Source organism: Seriola aureovittata, chromosome 16 (genome assembly GCF_021018895.1).
Source record: "Seriola aureovittata isolate HTS-2021-v1 ecotype China chromosome 16, ASM2101889v1, whole genome shotgun sequence".
In the NCBI taxonomy this organism is placed as follows: Eukaryota; Metazoa; Chordata; class Actinopteri; order Carangiformes; family Carangidae; genus Seriola; species Seriola aureovittata.
Genome location: NC_079379.1, coordinates 18,309,631 through 18,337,385, shown reverse-complemented (window position 1 = coordinate 18,337,385; position 27,755 = coordinate 18,309,631). Strand labels below are relative to the sequence as shown.

The following is a 27,755-nucleotide window of genomic DNA, read 5'->3' as shown; positions in this document are numbered from 1 at the left end:
AAGTCTGGCTTTAAATGCCAAGTAAAGAGCCATGTCATTGTTGTTTAAAGAAAGATAAAGGACTGGCATTGATAAAGACTCTGACAAATGAACTATGCTTTTTCTCTTGATTTTAGTCAGCCGTAAAGGGTGTTGTGACAAGTCCCACCAATTTCACTCGGAAATGATTAAACTGGAAACTTGTTTTTCCCCTTTTTCCTGTTGAGAACTAATGGTACATGACAGAATGTGTTAGTGGTGCTGTCTGCCCTTCTACATCTCCTTCAGTTCATTTTTCTCTGCCTCACTCTCTACTACTTAAACTACTCAGAAACGCCACTTCATGTCACGTCCTTTCTCCACTGTACCGGACTTTATTCCCCTTTTTTACTTTTTGTCTGCAAGTGATCACACACAACATCCCCTCATCCTGCGCATCTAATGAGTGTCCATCTCTGGCGTAGAGGGTGTGCCCTCTCCTTCACTTTGTGCTTTGATCTTGTCTCTGACAGGTTGGGGGTCATGCCAGAAATGGCGCATGATTGGTTGTTTACTCCTACCGAGGAAAACGGCTCAGGTCCTCTGGAGAGACGGACCTCATAACATATGAGAGAGCCATGGAGACGCAGCAGATGAAGGGACACAGAAAGGGGTAGTGAGAAAAACAGCAAAGTGCCAGCTGAGTGTGGGAAGAGTGGATGAAAACGGGAGTGGGTGAGGAAGTGGGAAGACATGCATGATGAGAAGATGGTGCAAAAAATGAGGATGAAAGAAGAGGAAGAAAACACGATGGGAGTGGTAAGTAGTAGCAGATTTGACACAGCCAGCTTAACCGTCACTCTGGTTTTATGTGTGGAAAATGTATGATAAAAAAAAGTAATAAAAAAAAAAAGTGGTAGATGAAGTTGAAAACTATGACTTTGTTCCTCTGATCTGAGATGAAAGCAGAACAGGAGGGGGGTGGGGTGGTGGGGGGGCAGAGAAACAAAGACTGATGAAGGGAGACGGAGGGAAAGAGCAGTCGCTAACAGAGACAGCACTAATGATACCAAATACAGTGTCACAACTCCAGCTAAAAACAACAAGCACACAAAAACAAAGCAGAAGCCCTGAACTTCAAAACAATTTAATTGGAAGTGCTGGATGCCACAAGTGTGTGGGTGGTTGGGCCTACTTGCTATGATCTATCCTCTTCCCAATGGTGCTCCCAGTAGCTTCTCACTTTACATTTATTATAACACGTTTTAGATCCACATCAAGTCCTTAGACCAACAAGTCCTCCAACGCTTGTCCCTACCCTCGGATTCTACCCATGTGGGAGCGGCAGGCGCATCAGACCTTTGTTGTCATGGTAATAATAATACAACCAGTAGGAGCATACCATCACCAGGCAAACTGGATGTTCGTCATTGTGGTAGCAAAAATAAACATGCGGTTAAAGTTGTGGAACGGTCATGGATTGGTGAGGTTTACACACGGAAACTAACCTGGTTAGGTTTAGGAACAGATCGTGGTTTGGATTAAAATAAGTACTTCCTTAAGGTTAGACAAACTCCATTGTCATGGTTACAATAATAAACACACAGTTAAAAGGTAATGCTATGGTCATGGATAAAAGAAACAACGTCAGTTTCACACGGGAAATGAACTGTGTCTTGTGTGAATGTCCTGTGTTTTGTTGATGCATTCCTCCTAGCGCTAACTTTCTTATTCTATACACTACGGCACCTGACTTCCTGCTTTGCCTTCACCACAATTACTACGGTCTCTATTGGTTGCCTAACAATAAAGCATAAAATTGTAACTATGGGTTGGAATAAGCTGCTTGTACAGACGACCTAATGGCATCAGTTTTTACAGGATATTCCCCATTATTGACTTTGTATTGATTCCGATCAGACACCTTGTTGACAATTTTGACAAATTGAGTCATTCCATGAATCCTGTAGCTTCATTTCATGGTGTTTTCTGTCTTTCTCTGGTTTGGGAGCGTAGGAGGGATGAGAGGGAGTAATGAAGATGAGATGAGGCAAAGACATTTGGGAATCCTTCACAGGCCAGTGGGGGCACAGAGGCTCCGAGAAGCCGAGGTCTCCGAGGAGTTTCTGTTCGCTATATACAGCATGTGGTAAAACAAACATTACAGAATTTATTTCAGGCAGGCTTGGATGCAGTAATGGTGGATGCACATTGCAAGACTTGAACATTTGTGTTACTAATTAAGCCCTAAGATAGTACAGCAGAAAAAAAAAAAAAAGTTTTCCAGATCAGACTTCTGTGAGAAAGCCTCTGAGAAAACTATGAAGTTGAGTTTTTCATCCTGAGAGTCTAAAAGTGCCTCCTGCAGTGTTCGCGCGACTGCATGGTGTAGTATAAATCTGTAATACATAAGAACACGTGGCTGAATGGTGATAGCTTTTGATTTATTTAGTTTTCTTGAGAGGAATAAGCAGAAGATGATTGAACATGTGTGTCCAGATGTGCAGACGTGTTTTGATCTCCTGCCTGTGTGTGTTGAAGTGGAGTGTTTTGAGGCTTTGATATGTCATCTCTGTGATGGAGGCAAAGCTGTTTGATGCCTTCAAGAATCACAGCCGTGCTCTGGGTGTCTTAAGTGCAAGTTGAGGGTTGTGTGTGTGTTTCTATTTCTGTGTATGATTGTATAACATTGCCTGTGTTGATATTCTTTCATTTGTTGTTTTTTTTTTTTTAAGCTTAAATCAAATCCGGTTTAAAATTTCCGCAGTTCAAAAGACCTTTAAAACCACAATGTGAGCTTATATTTTTATTGCATTTATGTCAGCCTGATAATCAAATCGAATTGCCACGTCCTTTTACTTCAATATTCAGTTTGACTGAATTTTCACGATGGTTGAAGAAATATGCACGTTATAAAATAATATTTTAAAATAATATTTTAAAACGTGCATAATTCTTCAACCATCAATGTCAAACTATTCATTTAATAATATTAAAATATTATTTTAATAGTCTTAAATGAATAGTTTGACATTTTTGGAAATATGTTCATTCAAGTTTGATACTACTCACATATCTGTCCAGTAAATACAGGACTACAGCCAGCAGAAAGTTTTGTTAGCACGAGCCGTTTCCCTGTTTCCAGTCTGAATGCTGAGCTAAGCTAACTGTCTGCTGGTGGTAGGTTCATATTTAAAGGAGCTATTTGTAAGCTTTGCTATTGCTACTTAGCCAGTGTTACCATTAACATCTGTTTGCTTACAGGTCTAGAGAAAACATTGCGAGTTCAGCATCAAACGTCATTCCTTTACTCACTAAGAGCTGTCTCCAACATTGGAAAGCAATGCCAATATGAACTCTTGTCTCTATCACATCTTTTCTTCTACTGAAGTTAGCACGCTAACCAGCTCGCCTCAGCCTGTTTCACCATCCGATAGCGGCCTGCTGTAGCCTACAATCTGCTCTGAAGACGTAGCGCTGCTCAGAGTGCATATTATAAACTTTTGTTTTACAAAAACAATGATGGACAAAGCTCTTGTCACACGACAATCGCCACCCCCTGCTCTCGGCAAGAAACCACGTTCGGTGGCAGAGAAAACTTACAAATAGCCTCTTTCAAAAAAACAGATATCAGTGTGGTGTTGGTCCTCAAATCTAACTCTCACCAAGAAAGAAAATAACTATATTTCCAAAATGTTGAGCTGTTCCTTTAAACAGCAAAACAAAACAAGACGTGGGCACTGATTCAGAAGTCACAAACCAAGCTAAAAAAATATTTTAGATGGTTAGTTGTGTTAAAGCTGTACAGAATGTTACAGCAAATATCATTCACGCTGTCAACCATCTTTCATAAACTGATAAACTAGCTAGACAGGAAGTACATTCTGTATCTTGAGGATGTATTTTCCATTTTGTTTGCAAATGCACGATATCCTGCAGTTTTACAATTAGCACATTATGTGTCCACATATCTACAACTATTTTTGTAATTGCCTATGATTATCATGTAAATCCTATCAGGTAGCATCTTTGAAACATAAACCATTTGTAGGATTTGTCCACCACACACAACCACATATACATACAAATCACCGTGCAGCTTAGATAACTAAACCATCTTGCAGTCAGACAGCACGGAGGCAAAGGAACTCTTTCTAGGCTGAGATTATGAACCATAATTGGATTGCATAATAATCCGCTCAAGTGATTTTCTGGATTATGCCGCACTAAAGGGGCGAGGGACAGGAATGGAAAGCTTTGGTGCTATCTTGCCTGATAAATATGATTTGTGTGATGGTTTTTTGATTATATGATTATAATAGAACAATGCTTCACCTTAACTGATATGTCACTGCTTCATTACTCAGCCTCAAAGTGTTTCCTTTGAGGCTTTATGAAAAAAAACATCAAAGCAAAAAACAGTTTACACTAATCATGTTGGGGTTTTTTTTTTTCAAGTTTGCACATGATTGTATCATTTTTCATTGTTTGGCAGGGCAGAGAAAATTGACATTCTCAGGTTGTTCATGACTGTGTAATGAATTCTTACTTGAGTTGAATCCTCTCAAAACTGATGATATGAAAACAGATTTCCTGCTCAGCCCTCACTGAATCAAACAAGTGTTCATGTCAGCAAAACTGTTGGCTGACAGCAAATGGTGCAGTTTCTCAAAAGGTGCGATGTTGGTTTTTGCGATGGAAAAAGGATGTTTTAATGGGAAAATGATGAACTTGTTGTAGATATGTTTTATTGCCTTGTTTGGCAGCTTAAAGACAAATAGTTTGGCACAGCTACTGTATATCTGCTGTACATGTCTCTGGTGAGGACTTTCAGAGCCATTCTAGATTGTGCTGACCCAGTGAATCAATGAAGTGAAGATAATGTTAAACGATCACCGAGCCAACGATTCTGCAGCTGATTTTACAAAGTTAACCAGGCCTGTTGTCCATTCAAACTTAAAGACCTTGACAGTTTATATGAAAGTTTACGTCACTTAAGGTTGACCTCTTCTGATTAGTGAGTGCTCCAGTGGTTGTGGTGTGGTGTGTTATTTACACTTGTGTGTCCAAAAAAGGCAAATTTGTAAAAATGTAGTCATAATGTCTCTAACATTAAGGGCCCGATTATATCAGGTACATCTGTATACTAATCAAACCCAACTGAACTATTTTGCTTTAAAATCTACTTTAGTTTATTTTTTATCTTTTTATTTTAATTAAACACCTCTCAATATAAAGTAATCAGGGCCATGTCCGTACACTTTGGTGCCCTAGGCAAGATCTCCTTTGGCGCCCCTGCGGCATCTGATTTTTTTCATATGAAGATTTTATGACAATAATAATTATTTTGTAATAATTTGTTCTATCAAATTTAACTTTATTCAACTTCTGTTCTCTGTCATGTCATCAAGATCATTGCCTTTATCTGTATGTTTACATGCTCACTATTCCCTGTCATGTATTATCCTGGTTTGAACCATATTCAGGAAATGATATAGAAGATAACCTGATTATTATATCTCTGTATGAGTCTAACATGATATCAGGTTACTGCTCTTCGGTGCCTTTTTTGCCACTTTGTCATTTTTGTTCTGAGGAGCAGGTGTGATTAAGATGACTGTCCTGAACTCCGTAATCATACAACTTTCAGCGCACACACAGGAGAGAGGATGTAAGTGTTTTGTAGCAGGAAGGTTCGGACAGGATTTAGAACGACACTCTTTAACTAAATGACAAACTAACAGGAGCGCTGTATGAGGCGTGTTCACTTGCTCGCTTCATTCACTGCTCTGCACACACTCTGCTTTTATATATTTCAAACTGACACTGACTGCTAGTTTTGTAAATAAGTGAATTAAATATCTTTTATATTATATCACTTGTGGCTTTTGCTGTTTTAATGGAGCCCAGTGGCATGATTCTGACAGCAGTCATTCCATGAGCAATAATCTAGAAGTGTAGCGGATAGGTTACCCATATTCGCCCGCCTCACCACATCAATGACATTACATTAATTTCAGCCTAATTGTTCATCATTATGAGCTTTCTTTTACTAAACCTACTGACAGTACTACAAAGTTGAGAACACACCTGCTCACATTCAGTATTAACCATATCTCAATTATCATTAGTCCCAGTGAGGATCAAATCATTATTATTATTAACATGGAATAACCTGGTTACTCATGTGGGGTTTAAAAAGCAGAAAATGGCAGGTTATGCCGGAGTCAGCCCCCAGCAGTGTTCTTCTGCAGTCTGTCTGGATTCTCCTCTCAGTATCAGCTGTATTAGTACAGTGTGTGATTTTTTAAAAAGGGGCACATTGGGCGTCAGAGACAGACTTTGAAAAGTAGGTCAGAAGCAATTACAAAATATTTCTTCTTCCTTTTTGGTGCCCCTCCAGCTGATGGTGCCCTAAGTGACCACCTCGGTGGCCTATGCCTAACGTCAGCCCTGAATCTAGTCCAGTACAACACCATCTTTAAGTATGACATGAGTAATAAACATCCAGTATCATTGAATTTAGATTTTTCTTTTTTTTAATTCAGAAAAACTGAACAATATAGGCTCTGTAATGGCACATGTTGTATTGGGTTGCATTAGATTGTACAGGTGTACCTTATAAACTGGCCATTCAGTGTATTCTTGTATCTGCTGTAACAAGTCATTGTAACAATGAAGACAAAGGCTGGTTATCCAAGTACTGTTGTTGTTTTGTTTAACCCGTAGGTCTTTTTGAAAAGCTCATTTAGTTTTGATTTGAAAAAGTATAGAAGCACCATCTGTCTTTTCATCTCCCGCTCCTGGAGTGGCTAAATGAAAGCTTATTGCAATTTCTTTTTACAAGCATAGTACAATTACAATAGACATATTTAAATTATTGCAGCCCATTGCGCTGAACGATAGCAACGCACTGCATCATATTGCGAACGAGGCAGAATCAAATCGTATCCATATGATTGGCTGCTTAAAGATGCAGATACATGCATTGCATCACTTGCTTATCGAGATGTGAATGAAATCAGCGGGTGTCAGCGGGTGAGATGTACACAACGAGATGATGTCAGTCTTGCACATGTCACACCAAAATCACAGACGTGGCAACAAAAAGAGCAAGAAAGCAAGCCGGGGGCCCCTATGTGTAGGGGCTTTATGTTGTGTCTCACAAACCATTTACATGGCTCTTTATCAACCATCTGTAGCAGACTCCACGGTAGCATCCACAACATCTAGCCTCTTAAAATGACTGAATGGAGGTTCCCCCTTTGTGAATTGGGCACCATGATCTTATTATCCGGTTCCATAAAGAGCTTGTTCCCAGCTTGTTAGAAAGACATTACATCTAAATGATCATTGTTCATACAGGCTACACAGGCTCTTTCTAGAGAAGAGGAAAGAGAAGGGACGTAGTAACAAGATACATAAGAGTGGGCGTTATGGGGAGATGGGAAAACTGCATTGGATAATAGATGAATTATCTCTTCTCAGACCAAGAAAGTGGGTGGTGGGGGTGAGACAGGGCAAGGACAAGGGATGAGCCGGCATGAAAAAAGCAGACACGGTTCAAATATGAAAACGCTCTGCACAATTCGGAGATTAAAGCTTAAAACAGAGCTAGCAAACATGCATAATGAAAAAAAAACAAAAAACACTTGAAATACACTGCAACATATTTTGTTAAGAGACACAAGAAAAGAGCAAAGCAAGATAAACAAAAGAAAGGAGGATATTTGAAAGGAAGGGAGAGATAAAAAAGAAGGAGGGCAAAATGCATAAGAGTGAGAGAAAAGGGGAAAAACTGTACATGAGCCAGTGGAAGAGAATGAGAAGGAGAGGGAGCGGCTTGCAGCCACTAATCCCAACAGAAAAACATTCTGATTAGACTTATCCTTTCCTCTGAGGATTAGAAGCTTTGATAAAACCTTCAACCCAAACCAAAATCAATTTAGTCAGGGTGTAACATTCCCAAGCACTATTTCTCTTTTTTCACCCCTGTAGACAAACCTCTAAGAGTGAAGCCCTGTGAAATGAGCAAGTCTTTTATTTTTCTTACTTTAGCCACTTCCTATTCGCAAAAAGCTTCTCTGACTGAGCCTGATTGGCATGTCCAAACAGCATGGCACAACGTAAACTAAAGTGGTCCTGTGGATTTGCGATATTCACTCAACTCGGTGCCGCAAAAAAAAGGGAAATATTAAATTGCAATCAGATGGGGATGCATTACTCTTTGTTGTAAGATTTTTAAAATCCCCTGGGTGCCAAAGGAGATTCTCTCCAAAGCTGGAGGGCCCATCGGGTGCGGCGAGAGTAAGGAGACTGTAATCAAAACAAGCCAGGCAACATCACTGACCCCCCCCCCCCTTATAAATGATTCATTCAAGGACACAGTGTTTGTCAAAGTTGTCAGGCTTTAATCATACTAAAGGTCAGGCTTAATTGAGTTCTTGCTGTGAAGCAATTTGGATTACTAAGCTTTGTTGTTGTTGTTTTTGGCCACAATACGTCTCTTTTACACCCCTCTTATTTCATTTTGTTTTTGCAATAAATAGTTTCTCAAACGGGGCGGCACGGTGTTTAGCGCTGTCGCCTCAAAGTGAGAAGTTTCTCGATTCCAACCTGCTGGTGGAGTTTGCATGTTCTCCCTGTGTCTGCATGGGTTCTCTTCAGCTTCCTGTTATGTTAATGGGTGACTGCCCCATAAGTGTTGTTTGTCCCTATATATCAACCCTGTGATAGACTGGCGACCTGTCCAGGACCCCGCCCTCGCCCAATATCAGCTGGGATTAGAGAGGATGAGCGGTATGGATAATGGTGGGATGGATAGTTTCTCAAACCTACGCCAGGAATGGAAGGATGCGTGCATCAGGTAATGAGATTACATATAACTCGGCATATTTTATTTGTGTGTGCTAAAGGATTTATAAATAACCATTTCATAGCTGATTTTTCAGATTTGATCTCATCCACTTCCTGTAAATGATCTAAAGCTGACCTTGGGTAAAAGTTTGTCTTTTACCCTGCAGTGAGAAACACCCCAAGGCAATACACCTTGACTGCTGCTATAGAACCATACCAGTGTGTGTGTGTGTGTGTGTGTGTGTGTGTGTGTGTGTGTATGTATGTGTGTTTGCTCCCCTTTCACAACAAATCAGCAGAGAGAAACTCATTTTTCCCACCGTGGCACAGTGCTGGGAGTTTGAGTGTAGTCTTAACCGTGCTTGGCAAGCAGAACACACAGTGTAGCACAAGTCCTGAGAGACCTGGCAGCTAAAGCTAATCACTGCAAAGACATGACACACACCCACACATCTGCCTGTGCACACCCCCCCCCCCCCCCCACACACACACACACACACAAATTTACACATGCAAATGCCGTCCTGTACGCATGCACACACACAGGCTATTACACACACAATTAACAGAAGGGGATGCAGAAGAGCGAGGGAACGTACTTCCAACTAAAACTGGATTAAGAGTGTCATCTAATATAGAACAAGCGAGAGAGGGTTCCCCTGAACCTTTGCGGTAAAGGGATGGCGGCGTTGAAAAATGAGCTGCATGCTTTTTGGTTAGGAGACAATTCAGAATCATCACGGATGGGGGAACAAGGGGGCGAGAGAGGAGGAGAATGGAGGGAGGCCTCTACATCCAGGGAGATGATCCTCCGTTTGAGCGCCCATCGGATCATGATCAGCGCCCACGCCTTGATACAAGCGGGCAGTCTTAAAATATGAGAACAGATGATGCATAGGACCGCTCTGTCCCTGCTCCTCTTCTGACTATCTTTCTGACTTGCTTCCTCATTTACCTCCTAACTCTCCTCTGTCCTCTGTTTCTCCCTTTCTTTGCAATTTCCTCCCATAGCACTGACTATGCGTTTGTGAATCTGCAGTGCAAGCATTCTCTGCTCGCCCATTCCCTTCTCATAATGTATATTCTCCATCTGTTCATATGGGCCCATTTGATGCAGTCTGTCCCTGGGGTGGGCAGAACCTCAGGGGCAGCTGGGGGCATTAATGCCCACTGGCATACCCATTATACTGCCCAAGGCGTGCCCGTGGTAAAGAATGGCCAAGTATCCTTCACCATGAAGGAGCCTTGGCCATATAATTGACAAATAGGGAGCAATAACACCATAGGTAAGTGTGGTTTGGAGATATTGACAACTACAACAAAATAATGGCAAATAAATTAAACAACAGATACTACATGTTACAGCCAAGTCTCAGCTTTAAGTAGGTTCACATCAATATAAAAGAACTGTGTGTGAGATATTGCCTCTTTAACACCTACTGCCCTAATTGCAAAGGTTCAAAAGTAACCAGACTACTAAATGTTTCTTGGGCAGCTGAGTGTTGTTTCACATAGGAGCTCAGAGTTTATTAAGAGCTGACAGGTTTCAGTGTCAGTCGGAGGGGGAAAGAGGTGAATATGCAAGTGAAGAAGATAATAATGAGACTAAAAAGAAAAGAAATAAAAGAAAAAACTATTAGAGAAATATCAGAGCTAAGATCAACATTGGGTACATTCCAAAAAAGCAGGTGCACAAAGGAAAAGTAGAAAATGGCAAACGACTCGGTCGACCGAGGAGCACAGGTCTCCCGGAGGAGTGAAATAAATCATTTGCATGGTGAAGAAAAATCTCATTATGACTTCACAGAAAGTCAGGAGGTGTACATGTTTCCTTGTCAACGATCAGGAGAAAACTTGCATTACCTCGGTGGATTCACCACAAGATGCAAACCACTGGTAAGACTCAAAAACAGAAAGGTCAGGTTGAAGTTCACAAAAACACACTAATAGAAACGAGTAAAGTTCTGGAACAAAGTTCTACTGACTGATGAAACAAAAATCAACCTCGATCAAAATGATGGAAAGTGGAAAGTGGAGAGGAAAAAAAAAAAGGAACAGTTCCTGACCCAAAGCCACCGCCTCATCCGTCAAACATTGCGCTGGTTCTGTTACGGCTCGGGCATATGGAAGCGGCACACTGGCATTTATTGATGATTTCACTGATAACTGAAGGAACAGGATGGATGCTGAGGCACACAGTGTGCTCTGATGAAGCCAAATGCATCAAAAGTCATTGGACAACATTTCATCATTCAGCAGAACAAAGATCCTAAAGAGCAGCTTAAGAGCTTTTCAGGCTGAAGAGGTGGAATATGCTCGACACCTGCTTTCAATCTGATGGAGCTGCATTCCACTTGCGAAAGACCAGACTAAAGACAGACAGAGTGAGAGAGAGAGAGAGACACAGAGAGAGAGAGAGAGAGAGAGAGAGAGAGAGAGACCCGACAGCAAGCAAGAGCTAAAGGCGGCTGCAGTGAAGGACTGGGAGAGCATCAAGATGCAAATTGTCTGCTGATGTCTAAGGATTTTCCACAGGTATTAAATATGATGAATTTGTTTGACTTCGTATGTGTCTGTCCTGTTACTTCCGAATGACTTTGGACACTTTGTGTTAAAACTGCTATATCTCCTACACAGTCCTCTCTGTATTGATGTAAACCCATGCAAACTAAAGCTGAGACTTGGCACTTTAACGTAGTATCCATTATTTTATTTGAAATTGAATGTGCTGTGTAGCACAGACCCTGAAGGATAAAAACTGTGTTACTGTGCAAATACTTACAGCCTGGACTGCATATCATATTTGAATCTGGTTGGAAATATGCTTTTTAATGAAACTTGAACAGCTTTTTTTTTTTTTAATGCATTGTGGGTGACTACTGGCAGAAAATGTATATCATGAGCCTCATAGTTTCATTCAGTGAGAGGAGAAGTAGGCCCACTAGACTTATAAGCAGTTCATATTGTTGGCAAAGATGACAGATGAAACAAGTGAAGGTGAGACAGTCAGTCCTCCATTTCATATGCAGTGTTTGAGGTTCAAAAGGTGCAAGATTAATTGGCCGACATAGAATTGGACCTGAGAGGTTACAGGGGTGGTGAAGTGCATGAAGTGAAAGCACATGAGTGTGTCAGCACAGTTCTGTCAACCTGTTAAGAGGTAGTAGTGTGTTAGTGTGTGTCTGTGTGTGTGTGTGCGTGCGCGAATGCGTGTAGGTACGTACATGCTGTAAAGAGATGTTAAGGAGCTTGTTCCATCATGCTGATGAGCTCTGTAATGCAATGTAGTTGCGATTCCCCGACAGAAGTGAGGACGCTTTCCAGAACATCATCTCCATTATCTGTGTATACATTAACCTTGAGTGTGGCGGCAGGCAAGGGAAATATTCTGCGCACACACGCGCACAGGCAAACACACACACAAATACACACAACAAACATCCATGCATGAATACACATCGAGATATTTACTTATGTAAATTGTACAGACAACTGCCATTCAGGAGCTACACTAAGTATCATGCAGCATCAGTGCAGCAAGCACACTGTGCAACTGTCTTGTCATGCATGTGAGAAAGAAGGCAAAAATATTTCATGTGTACTGTATCTCAAATATCTGAAATTGTGAAAATATTCAGCACAGACATGAACCACAAGTCAAAAACAAGAGAGGAGCAGCACCAACAAAGACGGCCAGATTTAAAACTTGTTGTTTCGTGCAGATTTTGTGTTTAGATACACCATTACCACACACACATACCACTTTAAAGTAAAAGCTGGATTTGTGTTTGGATCAATTCTTTACACACCATGTGTAAAACACACTGCATGGGTCAAACTACGAGGTAAACAATATTGAAGGTGCGGGGGGGGGGGGGGGGATGTTGTTTTTGTGTTTCAGACTGTGGAGAGATGAGCATTTTATATCAGTTGTATTTCTTTAGTGTCTCACAGTGACAATGTCAGTCTCAGTCAGGAACATTTAAGTCTCCAAAGCTGAGTGCCCCTGTTAACAGATGGAATGATATTGCTTGCAATACCCAGACTACATCCAGATTTATGTTGGTATAGGTGGTATCAAATAGCTCGTTTAGGATATGGATTTTGAGAAAGGATTTATTTAAAAGGTCCCCTGTGGAGTTGTTGACCCCCTATGGAGCAGTGCTTTTATGCATACAGAAACCCCCTCTCCCGGCCTCAGGCTCAAGCTATTCCACTGATCGACAGTTGTTAAGAGTAACATGCAAAGACACGTAGCAATGCGCCCACTAAGGTGTGAAGAAAAAGAGTGCAAGCTTGCTAATGAGGCTAGCGATAATAACAATAACAATAATTAAACTCACTGAAAATTTTGCTTCTCTCAATTTCCAATAGTAGAAGTTCAGTGATGTAGAAATGCACTCCCAGTGTTCTCAGTCGACTGTGTTATCACTCGGCGGGTGTGGTCAGAAGTAAAAACAGACTCAAATGCACCCTGGAGAGGAGAAACAATGCTTTCTGGGCCATTAATGCATCTTTTTGTATGCGCTGGGTTGCTTTGAAAAGACAGATGTAACCATATCTAAATCCCATCCTCATCTTTGATCATTCATGGCAGACAGCAGGGTGGCAGAATAGTGTGCTGCTGCCTTTTAAGCTAAAGAAGTGGAACCTGCAGCATCCCTTCGAGAGAAATATTGCATAATGAACCGATCCCTCAGTCAAGAACCTCTATTGTCAAGGACATACACTGCGAGCCTAGTAATGCTTCCGTTCCAGTGTGTGTGTGTGTGTGTGTGTGTGTGTGTGGGCGCGCGCGTGCGTGTGTGTGTGTGTGTGTTTGTGTATACCACCAAGCCGACAAACACAGCTCCAGCCAAGGTTCACCATAGTTATAATGTTGTATTGATCAAGATGCGTTCAGCGTGGGATGGGGCCTTGAGAAGGTCTCCACATGCAGGTAAACATTCCTCTTCAAACACAGAGCAAACACAACAAATGAGGCGCAGTCAGGTCTTTAGTGAGTGTGTCTAAGTGGTTGTGAATTGCTGTCAAATCAGATAAGGTGTGCCTCAACTTGCCATAGAGCGTATGTGGTTTGATGTCGACATAAACCAATGCAAATGAGGGCTCTGACGGATTGTAACCGATGGTAACCACGGCAAGCAGCACACTATTGCAATTAGGGCCTGTGGAGGTCCCCTGGGAAACACACACACACACACACACACACACACACACACACACACACACACACACACACACACACACACACACACACACACACACACACACACACACACACACACACAGGAGTCTGCCCACATTTTTTGTGCAAACACAAAAGCAAGCATCCAAGAATATAGAATTTGACATTTTGTGTCTGGGAAACAACAGTTATTTTATCCGTGTTTGGTAAGAAATGATGACTGCCATGCATAATAAACAATGAAAGGGGCACATACACACATGCTGGTGATCCCTGCGCACACACAAACATGCAGCAAAGACATCTTTCCACAGTTTTCCTGCTAAAGCTGCGTGAGTCGTATTTGGTTTCCTGTGACGGCGAGTTGACGAAGGGGTAAAGAAGGGTTTATATCTGAACTGTAAACAACCTTTTATTTCTGGTGCGTGCATGCGTGCGCGTGTGTGTGTGTGGCTGGGGCGGGGCGGGGTATACAAGAAAACTGCGTATGTTCGCTTCTCTGCACCATTAAAAATACAGAGAGAAGGATAATGTGCTTGTGCATGTAGCATAAGATCCGGCGGATGTAGCTGGTGGCCGTTTAACACCCTCCATTTTTATAAGTGCTAAGTAAAAAGGATGTGAGCATCCATAACTGAAAGTTGTCCTTTCAAGCCTCTGCTCTTCCACTCTAAAAATCTGAATCAGACTGTGTGCATAGAATTTAAAAGAACCAAACCCTCACTTTCTTTAGCCATTTCTTAATGTATTGGCCATCAGACACTGCGTTTGACATTTTGATAAATACCACTGTGATTATTATGGTAAATGAATTACATGTGTGAATTGGCAGATGCTTTTATCCAGAGTGTTTTACATTTCAGTGGATGCATAGATTTGAAGTACAATTTGCCCTAAGTGAAGTGTGGAAGGGCTCCACAAACTTAGAGGCATTCAAAGGCAATTGCGAGGCATTCATAGAATTCAGCAGTTTAGATGTTTGTTTTCATTCCCAGAACATTCGAAACTTTACGTATTGAATTTTAATGTATTCAGTGGACTCGGCTGCAAACAGCATCTCTCGCTCTTGAATATTCACATGGTAGCTACACGCATGATATGTGAAAGGACAAGCTAAAGCTACATGTTCATGTCAGCATCCTGGCAAACCGATGAGCCATGTATGGAAATAAAGGTAGAGCTGTTTAGCTCTAGTATTACACAACAGAATTATAAATTAAAATTTGGTGAATATGTTCCAAGTTACATACAACATAGAAAACCACACTCTGATTACAACGGCAAACGTGACACATTCAGGTAACAAGTTCCGCTGGAGCAATAAAAAAACAGGACAGAGCTGCTTTCGTGTCGCTAAACTCTGGTATAGTAGTATCTTAGCTTGACAGGTCTGCCGTGCCTAGTTACAGTTACTATGCTATGATTGGATAATTTCTTCTTTCACAAATACTTAAATAGGTTTATACTTTTTTTCATGAACATGTCTCTGAATATATTGTGTTGGATGATACTGATGTCAAATGAGAAATAAATCAATAGATGAGAAATTTGCTATGCAATGTATGGTAGGATAACAGTACAAGTACCACTCACATTCTGCTGTCTTTATTGTAACAACAATTACCTCTCACCCTTCAAGTCAGCAGCAATAAATAGAACTTTATGGATTTCAGCTTCAAATGTAATGGCCAAGATTTGCTGAAATGCTAACCCTGTCACCTTTCCAACCTTGACGGTTACATAGTTTTCCAACCCCAAGACGAAAACAAAAAAAAAAAAAAAGTTTTTATTTTCTCCCTCCTAGAGAAAGAAAAGCAGTGACTCTGTTTCCATGTAGCCATTACCAATCCAGGCTGCAGTGCCAAGGTAAAAGAGAAGGCAATGATACGGAATTTATCCAAAGCAGGAGGAGCTGGGGTTTCAATCTCCATGGATAATGTGATGTGGCATGGCCAGAGCTGAGAGCCAATCCTTATGTGGGAAATGCTTCATTGTAAGGTGAATATATGGGAGAGACAATAAAGCCTTTCAAATGTTACTCCAAAGACACTGGTTCCCTGTGGAGTTCCTGGAGGCAGTAGTGACCGACAGCATGGAATAAATCTTACTACTGCACATGCACCATATATTAGTACACCCCATGTATCCACTGGTGAATAACAGACATCAATTGCTCGGTTCAGCCGTTCTGCCATGCTGCCTTGGATGCACATATATATAGGACATGTAATAGCACTACAGAATGAGCTGGGATTTGTGATGAATCTGTCGTTCTCTGGCTCTTAGCTCTTTAGTTAATTAGAGACGATGGGCAGATGAGCTGTATATCTACAATGCTTGTAGCAACAGGTGTGGATAGCACATGCCTGCCAAGGGCATGACAGACCACAATGGGAAGGACTCAATGGTAAAAAAAAAAAAAAAAAAAAGGGATAGATGCCAGAGAGGAATAAATTGGAAATGTGTTAGTGAAGTACAGTGTGAAAAACTTATTATAAGGCCTAACTTCATTATATACATAATTCAAATAATCAAACATTTTGTTTTGTTTACATACATTCATAATTCATACTTGGAGCGGCTCCTGAAATTACATACCACGAGTCAATCATTCTAAAAATGCAAAAATAAAAAAGTAAAATACAACACTACAGCGGTGAATTGTTGGTCACAGTTTAAACTTTAAAATTCATTAAGTTTGAAGCTGAAATCCTAAAGGTAAACCATGGTACACAGTATATTTGAGCAAGTGTGTATTTGTCTCTCTCCAAGGTCACAGAAAAGTCTCGTGCGCATCCTTCCTCTACAGTAAGGCCTCTTTTTGAAATTCTCACCGCGTTATTACTTTCAGTCACAAACATATTTTCTGACAGGGATGCACATAAATGTGCATGTGTCCACATACGTGCATGCATACATATACTCACATACACATGGGACCCAGGAATGCGGTCTCTGACTTTTGCACCCTACTGTACATGCATGCGAATGCAGACACACACACATTAATCAGTTTGTGAGGATCTTCCGCTGCTTCCCAATACATCTATGGCACAAATACCAATGTATATATGCATTCTCAAGCTCTTTCTGTCTCTCTCTCACACACACACACGCACAAAATCAGATCTTAATTATTTTATGCTGTCATTCCAAATTGACACGTTACATTGTTAGGCATGCCTATTTTTGGATTGCTCAGTTCTACAGCGATTTTAAATAATGAAAAGCATTGTGGAGTAGAAAGCCCAGAGCTCATTGTGTAACGTCTGCCAGTCTGGGCTGACTAACCAAATCAGTCGCTAGTGTGATAGATTTGTTTTCCAAACCTTGTGACAAGGGGAACATTATGTAAGTGCTCGGGACTTGTGTTTGTCTGTGTGTGTCTGTCTTCATGTATGAAGCTCCATGACTGACGTGTAAGAGATCACAATGTGCTACACAAAAATAATAGGCACAGCAGAGGCGAAGAGCGCCACCGAACGACGGCAAATAATCGTTTTTTTTTTTGGTTTTCTTTTGTTTTTATGTATTATTGTGATTACTTTTGTTTTGTTGATTACTTGTGAATACTTTGGCCACTTTCCAAAAAAAAAAAGACTTCCATGTGGGCTGAGCCTTTTACTGTTGCCATGGTTACAGGTATATCAATCAAATGCTGGTGATGTACACAGCCATTGCAAGCCTAATGTGTGTCTTTTATGAATAGGTTATTATTCATTTCTAATGCAAATAAAAAATTTTGGCCACTAACAATCATAACAGACTGTATCAATGCACAATTAGAGATGGAGCCTAATTTCATGTATGTCAATTTGGCAAGCAACACAAATAGCCTGGCAAAGGACTTAATCTGTTTCCATGTTTAGTGCTGCCATTTAACAATGGTACTATACTGAGTGTACGACACTGCTGGCGTATGCAGCCTTTATGTTTTTGGTTTTCTCAGAAGCGGCTTTCACAGAATCTATTGTAAACAACTCAACGGGAAAAGTAGGACATTGGCAAAAACGAAAGATTGATCATGTTTTATACAGATCCTTGTTTGTTAAAAACTGATGACAGGGCGTGTTCTGCAGTGAATTACAGCATATTTGCTTTAATATGAGGGCAACAACCCACACGGATGAATCACAGTACTGCCCTTGTCATCATAATGCCACTGAGTAAGGGCTCTAATTTGACAGCATCAGCCCAAATCCAGTGGCGTGTGCTCACGGGCAATGATCCAAGCACACTTGCTACTTTCGTTCACATACGCAGGGAATATATTCATGTGGCACAAAGGGGTAAGGTGAAGTGGAATATGTGTTAATGAATCATTACCTTGTAAGTCTCTCAAACCTTTTAAACACCTGAGGAAGTTTCTGTTTCCTTGCCCATGATAAGCTCACTAAAAGGACAGGGGAAGTTGGAGGATTGGTTTCTTCTTTTACAAGGTGCAGGTGTTGTATGTTGAGAGCTTGTTATTTTTATTTCTCAAAGAGAAACCTTGGGATTTACATGTCTGTTTCAAATACTAAAAAAATATCATTGCACGAGCAGACTTTTGAAATATAGCGCAGTATAATTTAACCATTTATTGTTCAATTACTTTGTGGCAATCCAGCATAATCAGCAACTAATTAGCATTTTCTCACCATTGTCCTCTGTTCTTCTCTTTACGGTGCATCAATAAGGCTGTAAGCTCTCTTCAACACAAGGAGACCTAGTTTATTGTAAAGTGAAGAGTGTCTCTTTGAAGCAAAAAAAGAAAAACATGTCTCTCAGATAGCTAGGGACATAAAACCAAAAGAAAATCTGTTTAAATCTGTCTACTGCTTTGAAAAAGAAAAAAGAAATCTCCATATCTTTCAGTGGAAATTGGCAAAAACTGAAAATGACGAGCCTTAAGTATATGGCACCATATCTTATTTCTTTTGTTCCCTAGACTGTGCTATAGCAACTTTAAGCAAACCCAAAGTGAATTTTTTTCTGGATAATCCTAACACTAATTAGATATTGTATCTTACACAGTTCTTAAATTTTGCACTGTAAGGAATAGAGAAAAGTGTTACCCACCTAAACAAAGCCTTTTATAAGGGGATAATTTGTCTCTGGACAAAGCTTTATACTTGTTTGCATTTCCGTTGCTCTGATGTTCTGCAGTCCCTGTCAGGGTAATGGGCCACATAGGTAATAATGCAAACAGCACAGAAAAGCTATTATGAAGTACATTGAATAATAGATGCTCGCTATAATGAGTACAGCAGACTGTTTAAAAACTTGCGCTGACTAGCTGTAAAAAGCCATTCATTAAGAGTTCACGCCTAAAAGGAAATTAAATTCCTCCTCAAAAACCTGTCAGAAAATAGCAGATTGCTTTCCTAAAGAGAGGGGTATCTTTAAGACTCGCTGCTTTTCTACTATGAATACAGGGCAGACTCGTTTCCAGTGGCTGTGCACACCGCACAGCCGTCCCTTTTATCCACAGTCAGCAGTTCTGTGGTTATAATTAGTGTGCTAATAATGAAAATGAAGATCGTATAATAAATCATATCTCTCTTCGCAAATACTTGACGTGTTGTGACGCTGCTTCTCAGACAACATCACAGAGACCCTGTGAGATACGAGCTGTCGCTTCACCCGCAGTGAATGGGCTGAGTGGATGGCTCAATATGTGGTGTGCAAACTGTTGGAGTGGATGCGGAAGAGAATGTTCTTTTGCTGGAGGCACATTATGCTGTGTAGCTGTAAGCTGTGTATTTATGAGTTGGCATCTCGCAGAGTTCACAGAGAGGTCAGTTTTGTAGATGGTTAGTTACTTTGAGCCTTATGTTCACTCGGGTGTCAACAAACAAAAAAAAAAAAGAAAAAAAAGGTCTGTGCATTAGCTGTACCATAACCTACTGGAAGCCTGAAGAGGGGAGAGAGACACAGAGATAGACAGGGAGAGTGAGTGAGTGAGTGAGTGAGTGAGCGAGTGAATGAGTGAGTGAGGGAGTGAGTGAGATTACAAAGCACACACAGATAACCAGAGCAAAGATTAATTACTATTCTCTTCATTAGGTTTAGGTTTCCTAATGCAGGATTTAATGTTATGCAAAATGCTGTGACCTGAGGCCCACCCCTCAGACAAAACTGAGACAATGAAAACTGAGTCAACCCGCCCCTGGGTGCTTTGGCTAAATGTCCACTTGTTTTGAGCACAGGGCAAACGTCTGTACATGAATGAGGAATATAAAAGCCATGCTGATGGGACATTCAGAGCCTTAGTAATGTCGAAAAAAAACTATTGATAGAATAGTGCGACATGAAAAAAGCTCACACTAATGGATTTTGTCACTCCTGTTATTAGTCTTTGTCCTACTTCTGTGTGGGGGATAATCGTGTTCAATGTTTTGGAACCACAGTTCACATATTGGGGGCTCTAAGCAGGAAGCATAGTGCTTCCATGGAGTCATTTATTTAGCTGTGTGCTACAAGTCCAACCTCCTTTTTTTTTTTAGCCTATATTTGGTTACATTTTGGCAAATTGGACAATTAAAAGTAAGCTAAATTAGCTATTATTCTCAAAGAAGTTCTGGAGTCATAAGAAATGTGATTTTTAAGGGATATATAAGGAGATTTATGGATATTTTATCCACAATGGACACCAGATATAATCCTCTGGAAGTGGCAGTCAGATGTACGGAATGTATAAGTGTATAAATTGCAGCAATCAGGCGTTAGAGGTTAGTTTAAATAAATGGTGATTTCTCAGCCACTGAACGTGGTTTCTTGCCAGGAGCTGATGGAGGTGATTGTTACTTGACAAGAGCTTCAGCGTGCTAATTTCAGTAGAAGAAAAGACATTATAGAGAGTTAAAATTGGCATTGGCACTTTCCACAGCTGGAGACAGCTCCTGGTGAGTAAAGGAATCAAGTTTGATGCTGAACTCACAACGTTTCCTTTAGACTGGTAAGTAAACAGCTGTTGATGCTAACGTTAGCTATGTAGCGATAGCAAAACTCACAAATAGCGCCTTTAGAGTAACATAACTCCCCCCTCGAGGTGTGTGGCACAGCCTCTACTGCAGCTCCAACTGCTGACTGTGGTGATAACCGAGTCAAATCAATGGGGCAAAACTACAATAACTGAGTTCCTGTTGTTTTTGGAATACCTGCATGCACCTGTCTCTTTCACCTGACACAGTGTCTTGCCTCTTCAACCCTCCTGTGCCTCCCGAGGGGGGTGCGACTCGAAGTTTGAAAACCTCCAACCTAAACCAAACATTTTCCAAAGTGAATTCAGAGACACAGGGGATGGAAACACACAAGTGAAGGAGAGGGTCTAACAGGCAGAAAGGTAAAGAACAGAGAGAGAAAAGAAAGAAAGAAAAATATCACAATGTTAGCATACATGAAAAATAAATTCATGTTCAAGTAAAAAAAAAAAAAAAAAACGAACAAAAAAAGCAGCATATTATAGAACATCTTTGATACATTCAGTCATACTCAAAGCACAGGATTTAGCCTGTAACAATAACGTACAAGTGTTTAATCGCATCCTTTGAAGCCGAACTGCTTCTTTTGTGATGTAAAAACATAAAACCATAAGTCTTTCCAGTCATACCTCAACTTAATCTTATTATTATTGGTGGTAGAACATTCATATTATATCGGGATCAAAAGATGAAGCTAGAACCTTTAATCGCTCAGTAATTAATGTGTGGATTTCAAATGATTACTCATGTGTGATGCCGACAAGCATAGAGCATTGCAGACCAAGTATGAATACTTTATATCCATTTCATTTTCGGTGGCAGACAGCTCATCTGAGCCCACATTAATTTCTTGCTTAAATTAAGGAAATACTCTGAGCCTTAGTTGCCTAATGAATTATGGTTCAATTTTCCATCCACCCCTTCCCAGTAGAGCTGAATGAGCCAAAATCTCTCCAGTTTCCAGTCTCTCACTATAATGGAATTCAAGCCATTAGCACCTTTCCCCCTAATGTCGGGCAGGCAATTGTTCCTTAGTGATCCTGCCATTAGAACAAGTGTTTTATGTAGGAGCTGCTCTTTGAACTGTCATATCTGGGACCGGGTTCCGTGAAATATATTGTTTTTTTTTAAAGATTTCTTTTTAAAAACATGCTGACTACTGTCCCTTATTAATCGTCTCTTTTGTCCTGTCTCCCATTCTGAGCCTCTTTGCTTGCCTGCTCTTCTGTTTTGTTCTGCCATCTGTACACATTGAAAATCAATCACCTCCTAGCCTCACCCCCTCACCCTCGCCAACCCTCCCAAACCCACATCCATCATTTTCTATTTGGTTCTCCTCTTTGTTCTGTCCCCACAGTTGTTGAATAAAAGAGGGACATGTGTACAGTGTAGGGGCAGGGGATCCAGCAGTGTGGACATAAAATGACAGCGGCGCTGCTTTGTGTCTTATTATCGCCTCTGGCAGTTCCACTGGAGGAACCTGCACTAAACAACTGCTTCTGAAATCCTGGATCTACCTCTCACTGGTTTGGATTATGACAGTGAGTTTAAAACTACCACATGGACACGTAATGTTGTAATGTTGAACACGTGTCCATCTGCCCAGTTTTAACTGACAGTCGTTGGACAGGATCTTTTACTTTTGCACTCATCTCCAAAATCCTCTCTCTGTAAATGTTGTTCCATCACGACGCTGACGTGGAGAGAGCAGACAGGGCAGGTCCATCGGGGTAGTGGGCCAGCCAGCTCAGTAATATGCTTCTTATCTATGGAGGTCTCTCTCAGGGATAAAACGGGAGGATAAAACCACTGGAACTCACTTTAGCCTGCTTTTGAAGCTCTCTCTAATCTATGTGGCATCAAGTCATGGTGAGTTCATGGATTTTTAAAGTTGGAAACTAATATTATCTCAGAGTTTTGACCTTTTATGGGCAAAAAAAGGGATAACTCTCCTGCTGTCAGACTGGAGGAGACTCTGGTTCAACACTGGGAAAATCTGCAAGGGAAACTCTTCTGGGAGGCAGTCAAAAAAGTTGTTAAAACATTAAGTTAAATGTTGAAATTTAGGCTTATGCCTTTTCTTGTTTTGGCCTTAAAGGGGAATATTTTTACAGATTAAAAAGAAAAAAAAAAAATCAGCCCAGATGGTAAATCTGATCATAAAAAAAATACCATTAATTATCCATTTTATGGTGTGCTTGCCTACTACATTTTTGAACAATACATTAAGCTGGGAAGCAACAAAAACACGACAGAATGCACTAAGTAATTAAAAGTGAAGAAGCTGAAAGAGCATTAAAGTTTTAATTAATTTATTATGTCTGTGCTCTAGAAATGAAAAACTTGTGAAAACAAAAGGCCTACTAGTTTATCATTTTATCTAATCAAACCACACGAAAAACAACACACCACCAGAGTTGCATGTTCATGTTGTAATGGTGCTGCTTTTAAGTACAGACACATCCATTTTGAATTGCAGCTCAAGCACTAAGTTTCACCTTTATGTGGAGTTAAATTGTTAAGCTAAAAGTTTTCTGCTATTATCATTCTTCAAAGGACTTACCTGTGGCTGCACTATTGTGTTACGCCTTTCAATCAAAGTATGAGACTCCTCTTACTGGTCTGGGTTACTTATGCTTTCCATTCACATAATAGTATTGATCCACAGTTATAAGGCGTCATCTGACTCCCCATCCATCTGGCTATATACCCTGCTTGGTTTTAATATGTGTTTTAGTCCTGTGACAACCATTGCAAACACACTTAACACTTGGTGCGAGCATGAGTAAAGAGTTAGGCTTGACAGAGCACTAATGGAATTCCCCCATGAGTCTTTAGAAGCCTTTCATATGTCTTAATGAGAAAACGCATAACGACTGCATAATGTGTGTGTGTGCGTGTGTGTGTGTGTGTGTGTGTGTGTGTGCACGCACTGTATAAGTATGCCTTGTCTTCTGCATTTTGTGTGTGTATATGTGAAAGCACAGATACTTGTTTCATGTGCGAGGCTAATGCTGCATTAGCGGCTAAGCCTCTTAGCCATTTCCAAGCTAGGCCCTTACTCAGTCTGAGGTTAACGCTGTTGTTGAGCCCCGTCGCCACAATTATCCCCAATCTTGTCATTCCTGCCCTCCCACTGCTCCCCATACCACCTCCCCTGGCTCCCCTCCCCCGCAATTCTTGAGCTAAATTACCTAGCATGCACCCCACAGCACACATATTCCCTTTATTTATCATTCGGGGACCAGCTTACTGTTATTGATCTCCCCCATGTTAATTGAGGTAAGGGGTCTTTTTCTACCAATTCCTCTATTGATCTGAAATGCCATCAGTCAGAGGCTTAATTAAGCAGCTAATAGAGGGAAATGCTACTGTATTGATCCCATAGTATTGTGGCATTTGTGTGTGTGTTTGCGTGTTTGGTTGAGTGTTTATGCGGCTTAATATTCCTAAATGTCAGACGCTGACCATTATTTCATATTTAACTCAAACAATGTAACTTAACTAAGGTACAAAGGCCTTCGCAGAAGCAGCATAGTTGTCTGTAACGGCTAATTTATGGTCTGTTGACTGAGCAATAAGTGTGCGACTAGTTTGTAGGGAACAAGTGAAGTTAATGGGAAAATTACTGTGAATAAGTAAGAAAAGGTTTGTGGACTTGGACAAGCAACAACAAGCCGGAGCTTTTGTGTCAATCCATCTGTGGACAGTTCAATGATCTGCCCTTGCTATACTTAACTTAAAATAACATATCTTGCTATAGTCATCGACAATATGGCATACTGTAATTCATCTGACATATTCCTACACATGCTTCAGCTGCTCCACGTCACGAGTTGTAGGTTTGTTGTAGCAGGACTTGATCTAAAGAGGGAAATTTGCACAGGATTTAATCAAGGTACTGCCTCTGGATCAGGGATACATGACACTACAGATGGAGTAGTGCTGGTGGATATATCAAATTAATTTGACTGATTTAGATTTTTGTATGTCACACATCTCCATGGTGAAAACTGAGCTACTGGAATGTACAAAAATGTGTTTTTAAAGTCAAATGTTAACTGTTTCGAGTTATGACAATCTTGTAAACTGTGATAACAACATGTGCACCGCCACAGCAAAACTATGTGAAAACTTATTGTTAATCTGCTCATCTGGACCATCTATGGACATAAGTGATAACCGGTATAAAAATGTGTTTCAATCATGTTTTTGTCTTGCTGCATTTTACAGGGAAAAAAGATCAAGATTAAGATTAAAATCTTGAATTGTGCCAAAGCTTTGCTATTCCATTTTTTGGCCATGATGTTGGGGTTGAAAAAAAAAGATTATAAGGAAGGAAAAATAGAATAGGAAAGCATACCTAAAAGGAGTGAGTGATTTGAGGATATGGCTGCAATATCTACAATACCAGTACCCAATGCAGTGACAAAAACTGCCTGGAACAAGCGCACCTGGCACAGCTCGGCTTGGACTTGGTTTGACTTGCCTGTAACACGTCCACTGTTCAGTCCCTTCGATGACTTTGCACATTGTGAGTGGACAAAATATGGAAATAGGATCCTTATGGTAAGAATGACACATGAAAACCAAATTAGTGGAGATTCTTTCAAAAATGTTCTCCGCAAGAGCTCTAAAGTCAACTTCTCGGATTTAGTAATGACACAAAGTATTAAATCTCAATAGAAGAAAAAATGGTCTTGTTAAATCACTGTCAGCTTGAACAGTGCCCCAGCTAAGCTCTCAATTAAAACATACGGTGACATTTTAATTTCAGTGGGACACACACACACACACACACACACACACACACACACACACACACACACACACACACACACACACACACACACACACACACACACAGAGAGGACTGAATTTGAAGCACTGCCATGTTGAGTGAGGTCCATTCCCTGTGGATTCTGTTTTGTAACCTCACCTTTCCCCGTGAAACGCACAAACTTGCTCTATGACACTGACGGACGCCTAATCTTCATCGTGGGTGTGGTGTTTGTAACTGCGTGTGTATAGTATCTGTGAAAAGAGTCTCGAGTTCTCTTGTGAGGACATCACATCTGTCCTGTTCCTCTCCAGTTTCACAGTGCGCCACATGTATACGGTTTAGACCTGCTCGATTTGAAAAGTGCCTTGAGCTAACTTCTGCTGTGATTTTGCGCTGTATAAATAAAAATTGACTTGACCATGACAGTGGAGAAAATCAACCTGTCGTTTTATAAATCGCACCTGTCGTCTGGAGAAGGTCAGTGCTCCGCTTTGAGTGTTTTTTGCCCTCGCCCCCCCCCCTTTTTTTTTTTGTTTTTCCTCTTACTGAGTATCCTTCTCTCATCTTTTTTTTAAGAACCAAAGAGCAGAAAAGTCATTTAACAATCTAAAAAGTCACTGAAAACTATGTCAGCTTTACCAACCTTTGAGCTCAGACCAGACCCTGTTATGTACTGTATGTTATTCGAGCACCCTCCCTTTCCATGTTCTCTCGTCACCTGCAAGCATTTAACATCAAAGATTCATTACAAGCGCAACGGTGCCATATGACCAACATTCTGCTCCGAGCCAGCTGCTACTACGCTGAAAATGTGATGTGACAATGAACATGTAGTGTGCATAGTGAGTTCATCAGTGTGCTGCAATGGAGTATGTTGTCTAATGCAGAATCTTTTTGTTCTGTGTGTTGTTCTTCTATGTGTTTTATGTCCACTTACATGGATTACTGAAGGGGGCCTACCGGCAGAGGCCCAAGGGCCCAAAGGGGGAGAGAGGACTTCACTTGCAAAACTGTCAGATACCAACCCCAAAGAGAAACAAAATGGCTACAGAGAAATTGAAAACAACTGCAAAGAGATGCAAAGTGACAATTAAAGGTGGAAAAATTCACACAAAATGACCACAAAGAGGCACAAAGCAACTTCAGAGAGATGCAAAACGACTACAAAGAGATATAAAGTGACCATAAAGAGACAAATAAACAAATACAAACCGTTTTGTGTCTCTTTCCATCTGTGTGTCTTGCTCCTGTGTAGGAGGGATGGGTAAGCGCTTTACATGTCTGTGCCAAAGGATCCATTGTCTCATATCCATCCAGGCTTACACCTACTACACACACGAGCCTCACTAACTGTAGAACTGGACAAGTTTCACAATACCCACGTTTGCACTACAAGTCGTGACTTCAAACTTCAAACACGGGTGGACGTCTGGCAAACTGGTTAATAGTGAATGCAATACATCTAACATGACATGATGTAGGCGCGACTCTCTGCATGGAGATACCATCTCTCCGGCTCCAGGTTGCTCTTGTATGTGTTCCAATCAATTTTAAAGAAAATAGTTTGACATTTTCGCAGCAGTTGATTAGCTTGCTGCAAAGACTGGAAAGAGGGAAGATTATACTGTTTGTTTAATTTGTACAAAAACTGATGTGTTAAAACAACACCTCGCGCTTTTACAGACTGTGTGCCAGGCTACTTCTTGGCCAGAAATATACCGTGTTAATTAGTCAGCTTTGGATGTGCTGGTAGGTGTATTTTTATGATGAACCATGACAACTGTTTCCCCCTTGTTTCCAGTCACCCTGGTAACCTAAGGTAACCGGCTGCTGTCTTTAGCTTCCTGTTTACATTAGAGACATGAGAGTGGGATCAAACCTCTCATCTCCCTTTCGGAAACAAAGCAATCACACAAATTTCCCAAAATAATGATCTATTCTTATGACCAGATGGGCCACACGTGATGTATCTACGCAGCCCCGTTTTGCCAATAAGATGGCCACC

At 40.8% G+C, this 27,755-nt stretch overlaps 1 long non-coding RNA gene across 1 annotated transcript; it reads left to right on the top strand.

Moving 5' to 3' along the window:
* Window positions 1-511: 511 nt before the first annotated feature.
* On the top strand, window positions 512-26,946 carry LOC130183806 (uncharacterized). Its single transcript, XR_008829880.1, has 3 exons — window positions 512-777; window positions 8,695-8,824; window positions 26,702-26,946. It is a non-coding gene; the product is annotated as an uncharacterized LOC130183806 (long non-coding RNA).
* Window positions 26,947-27,755: the final 809 nt, after the last annotated feature.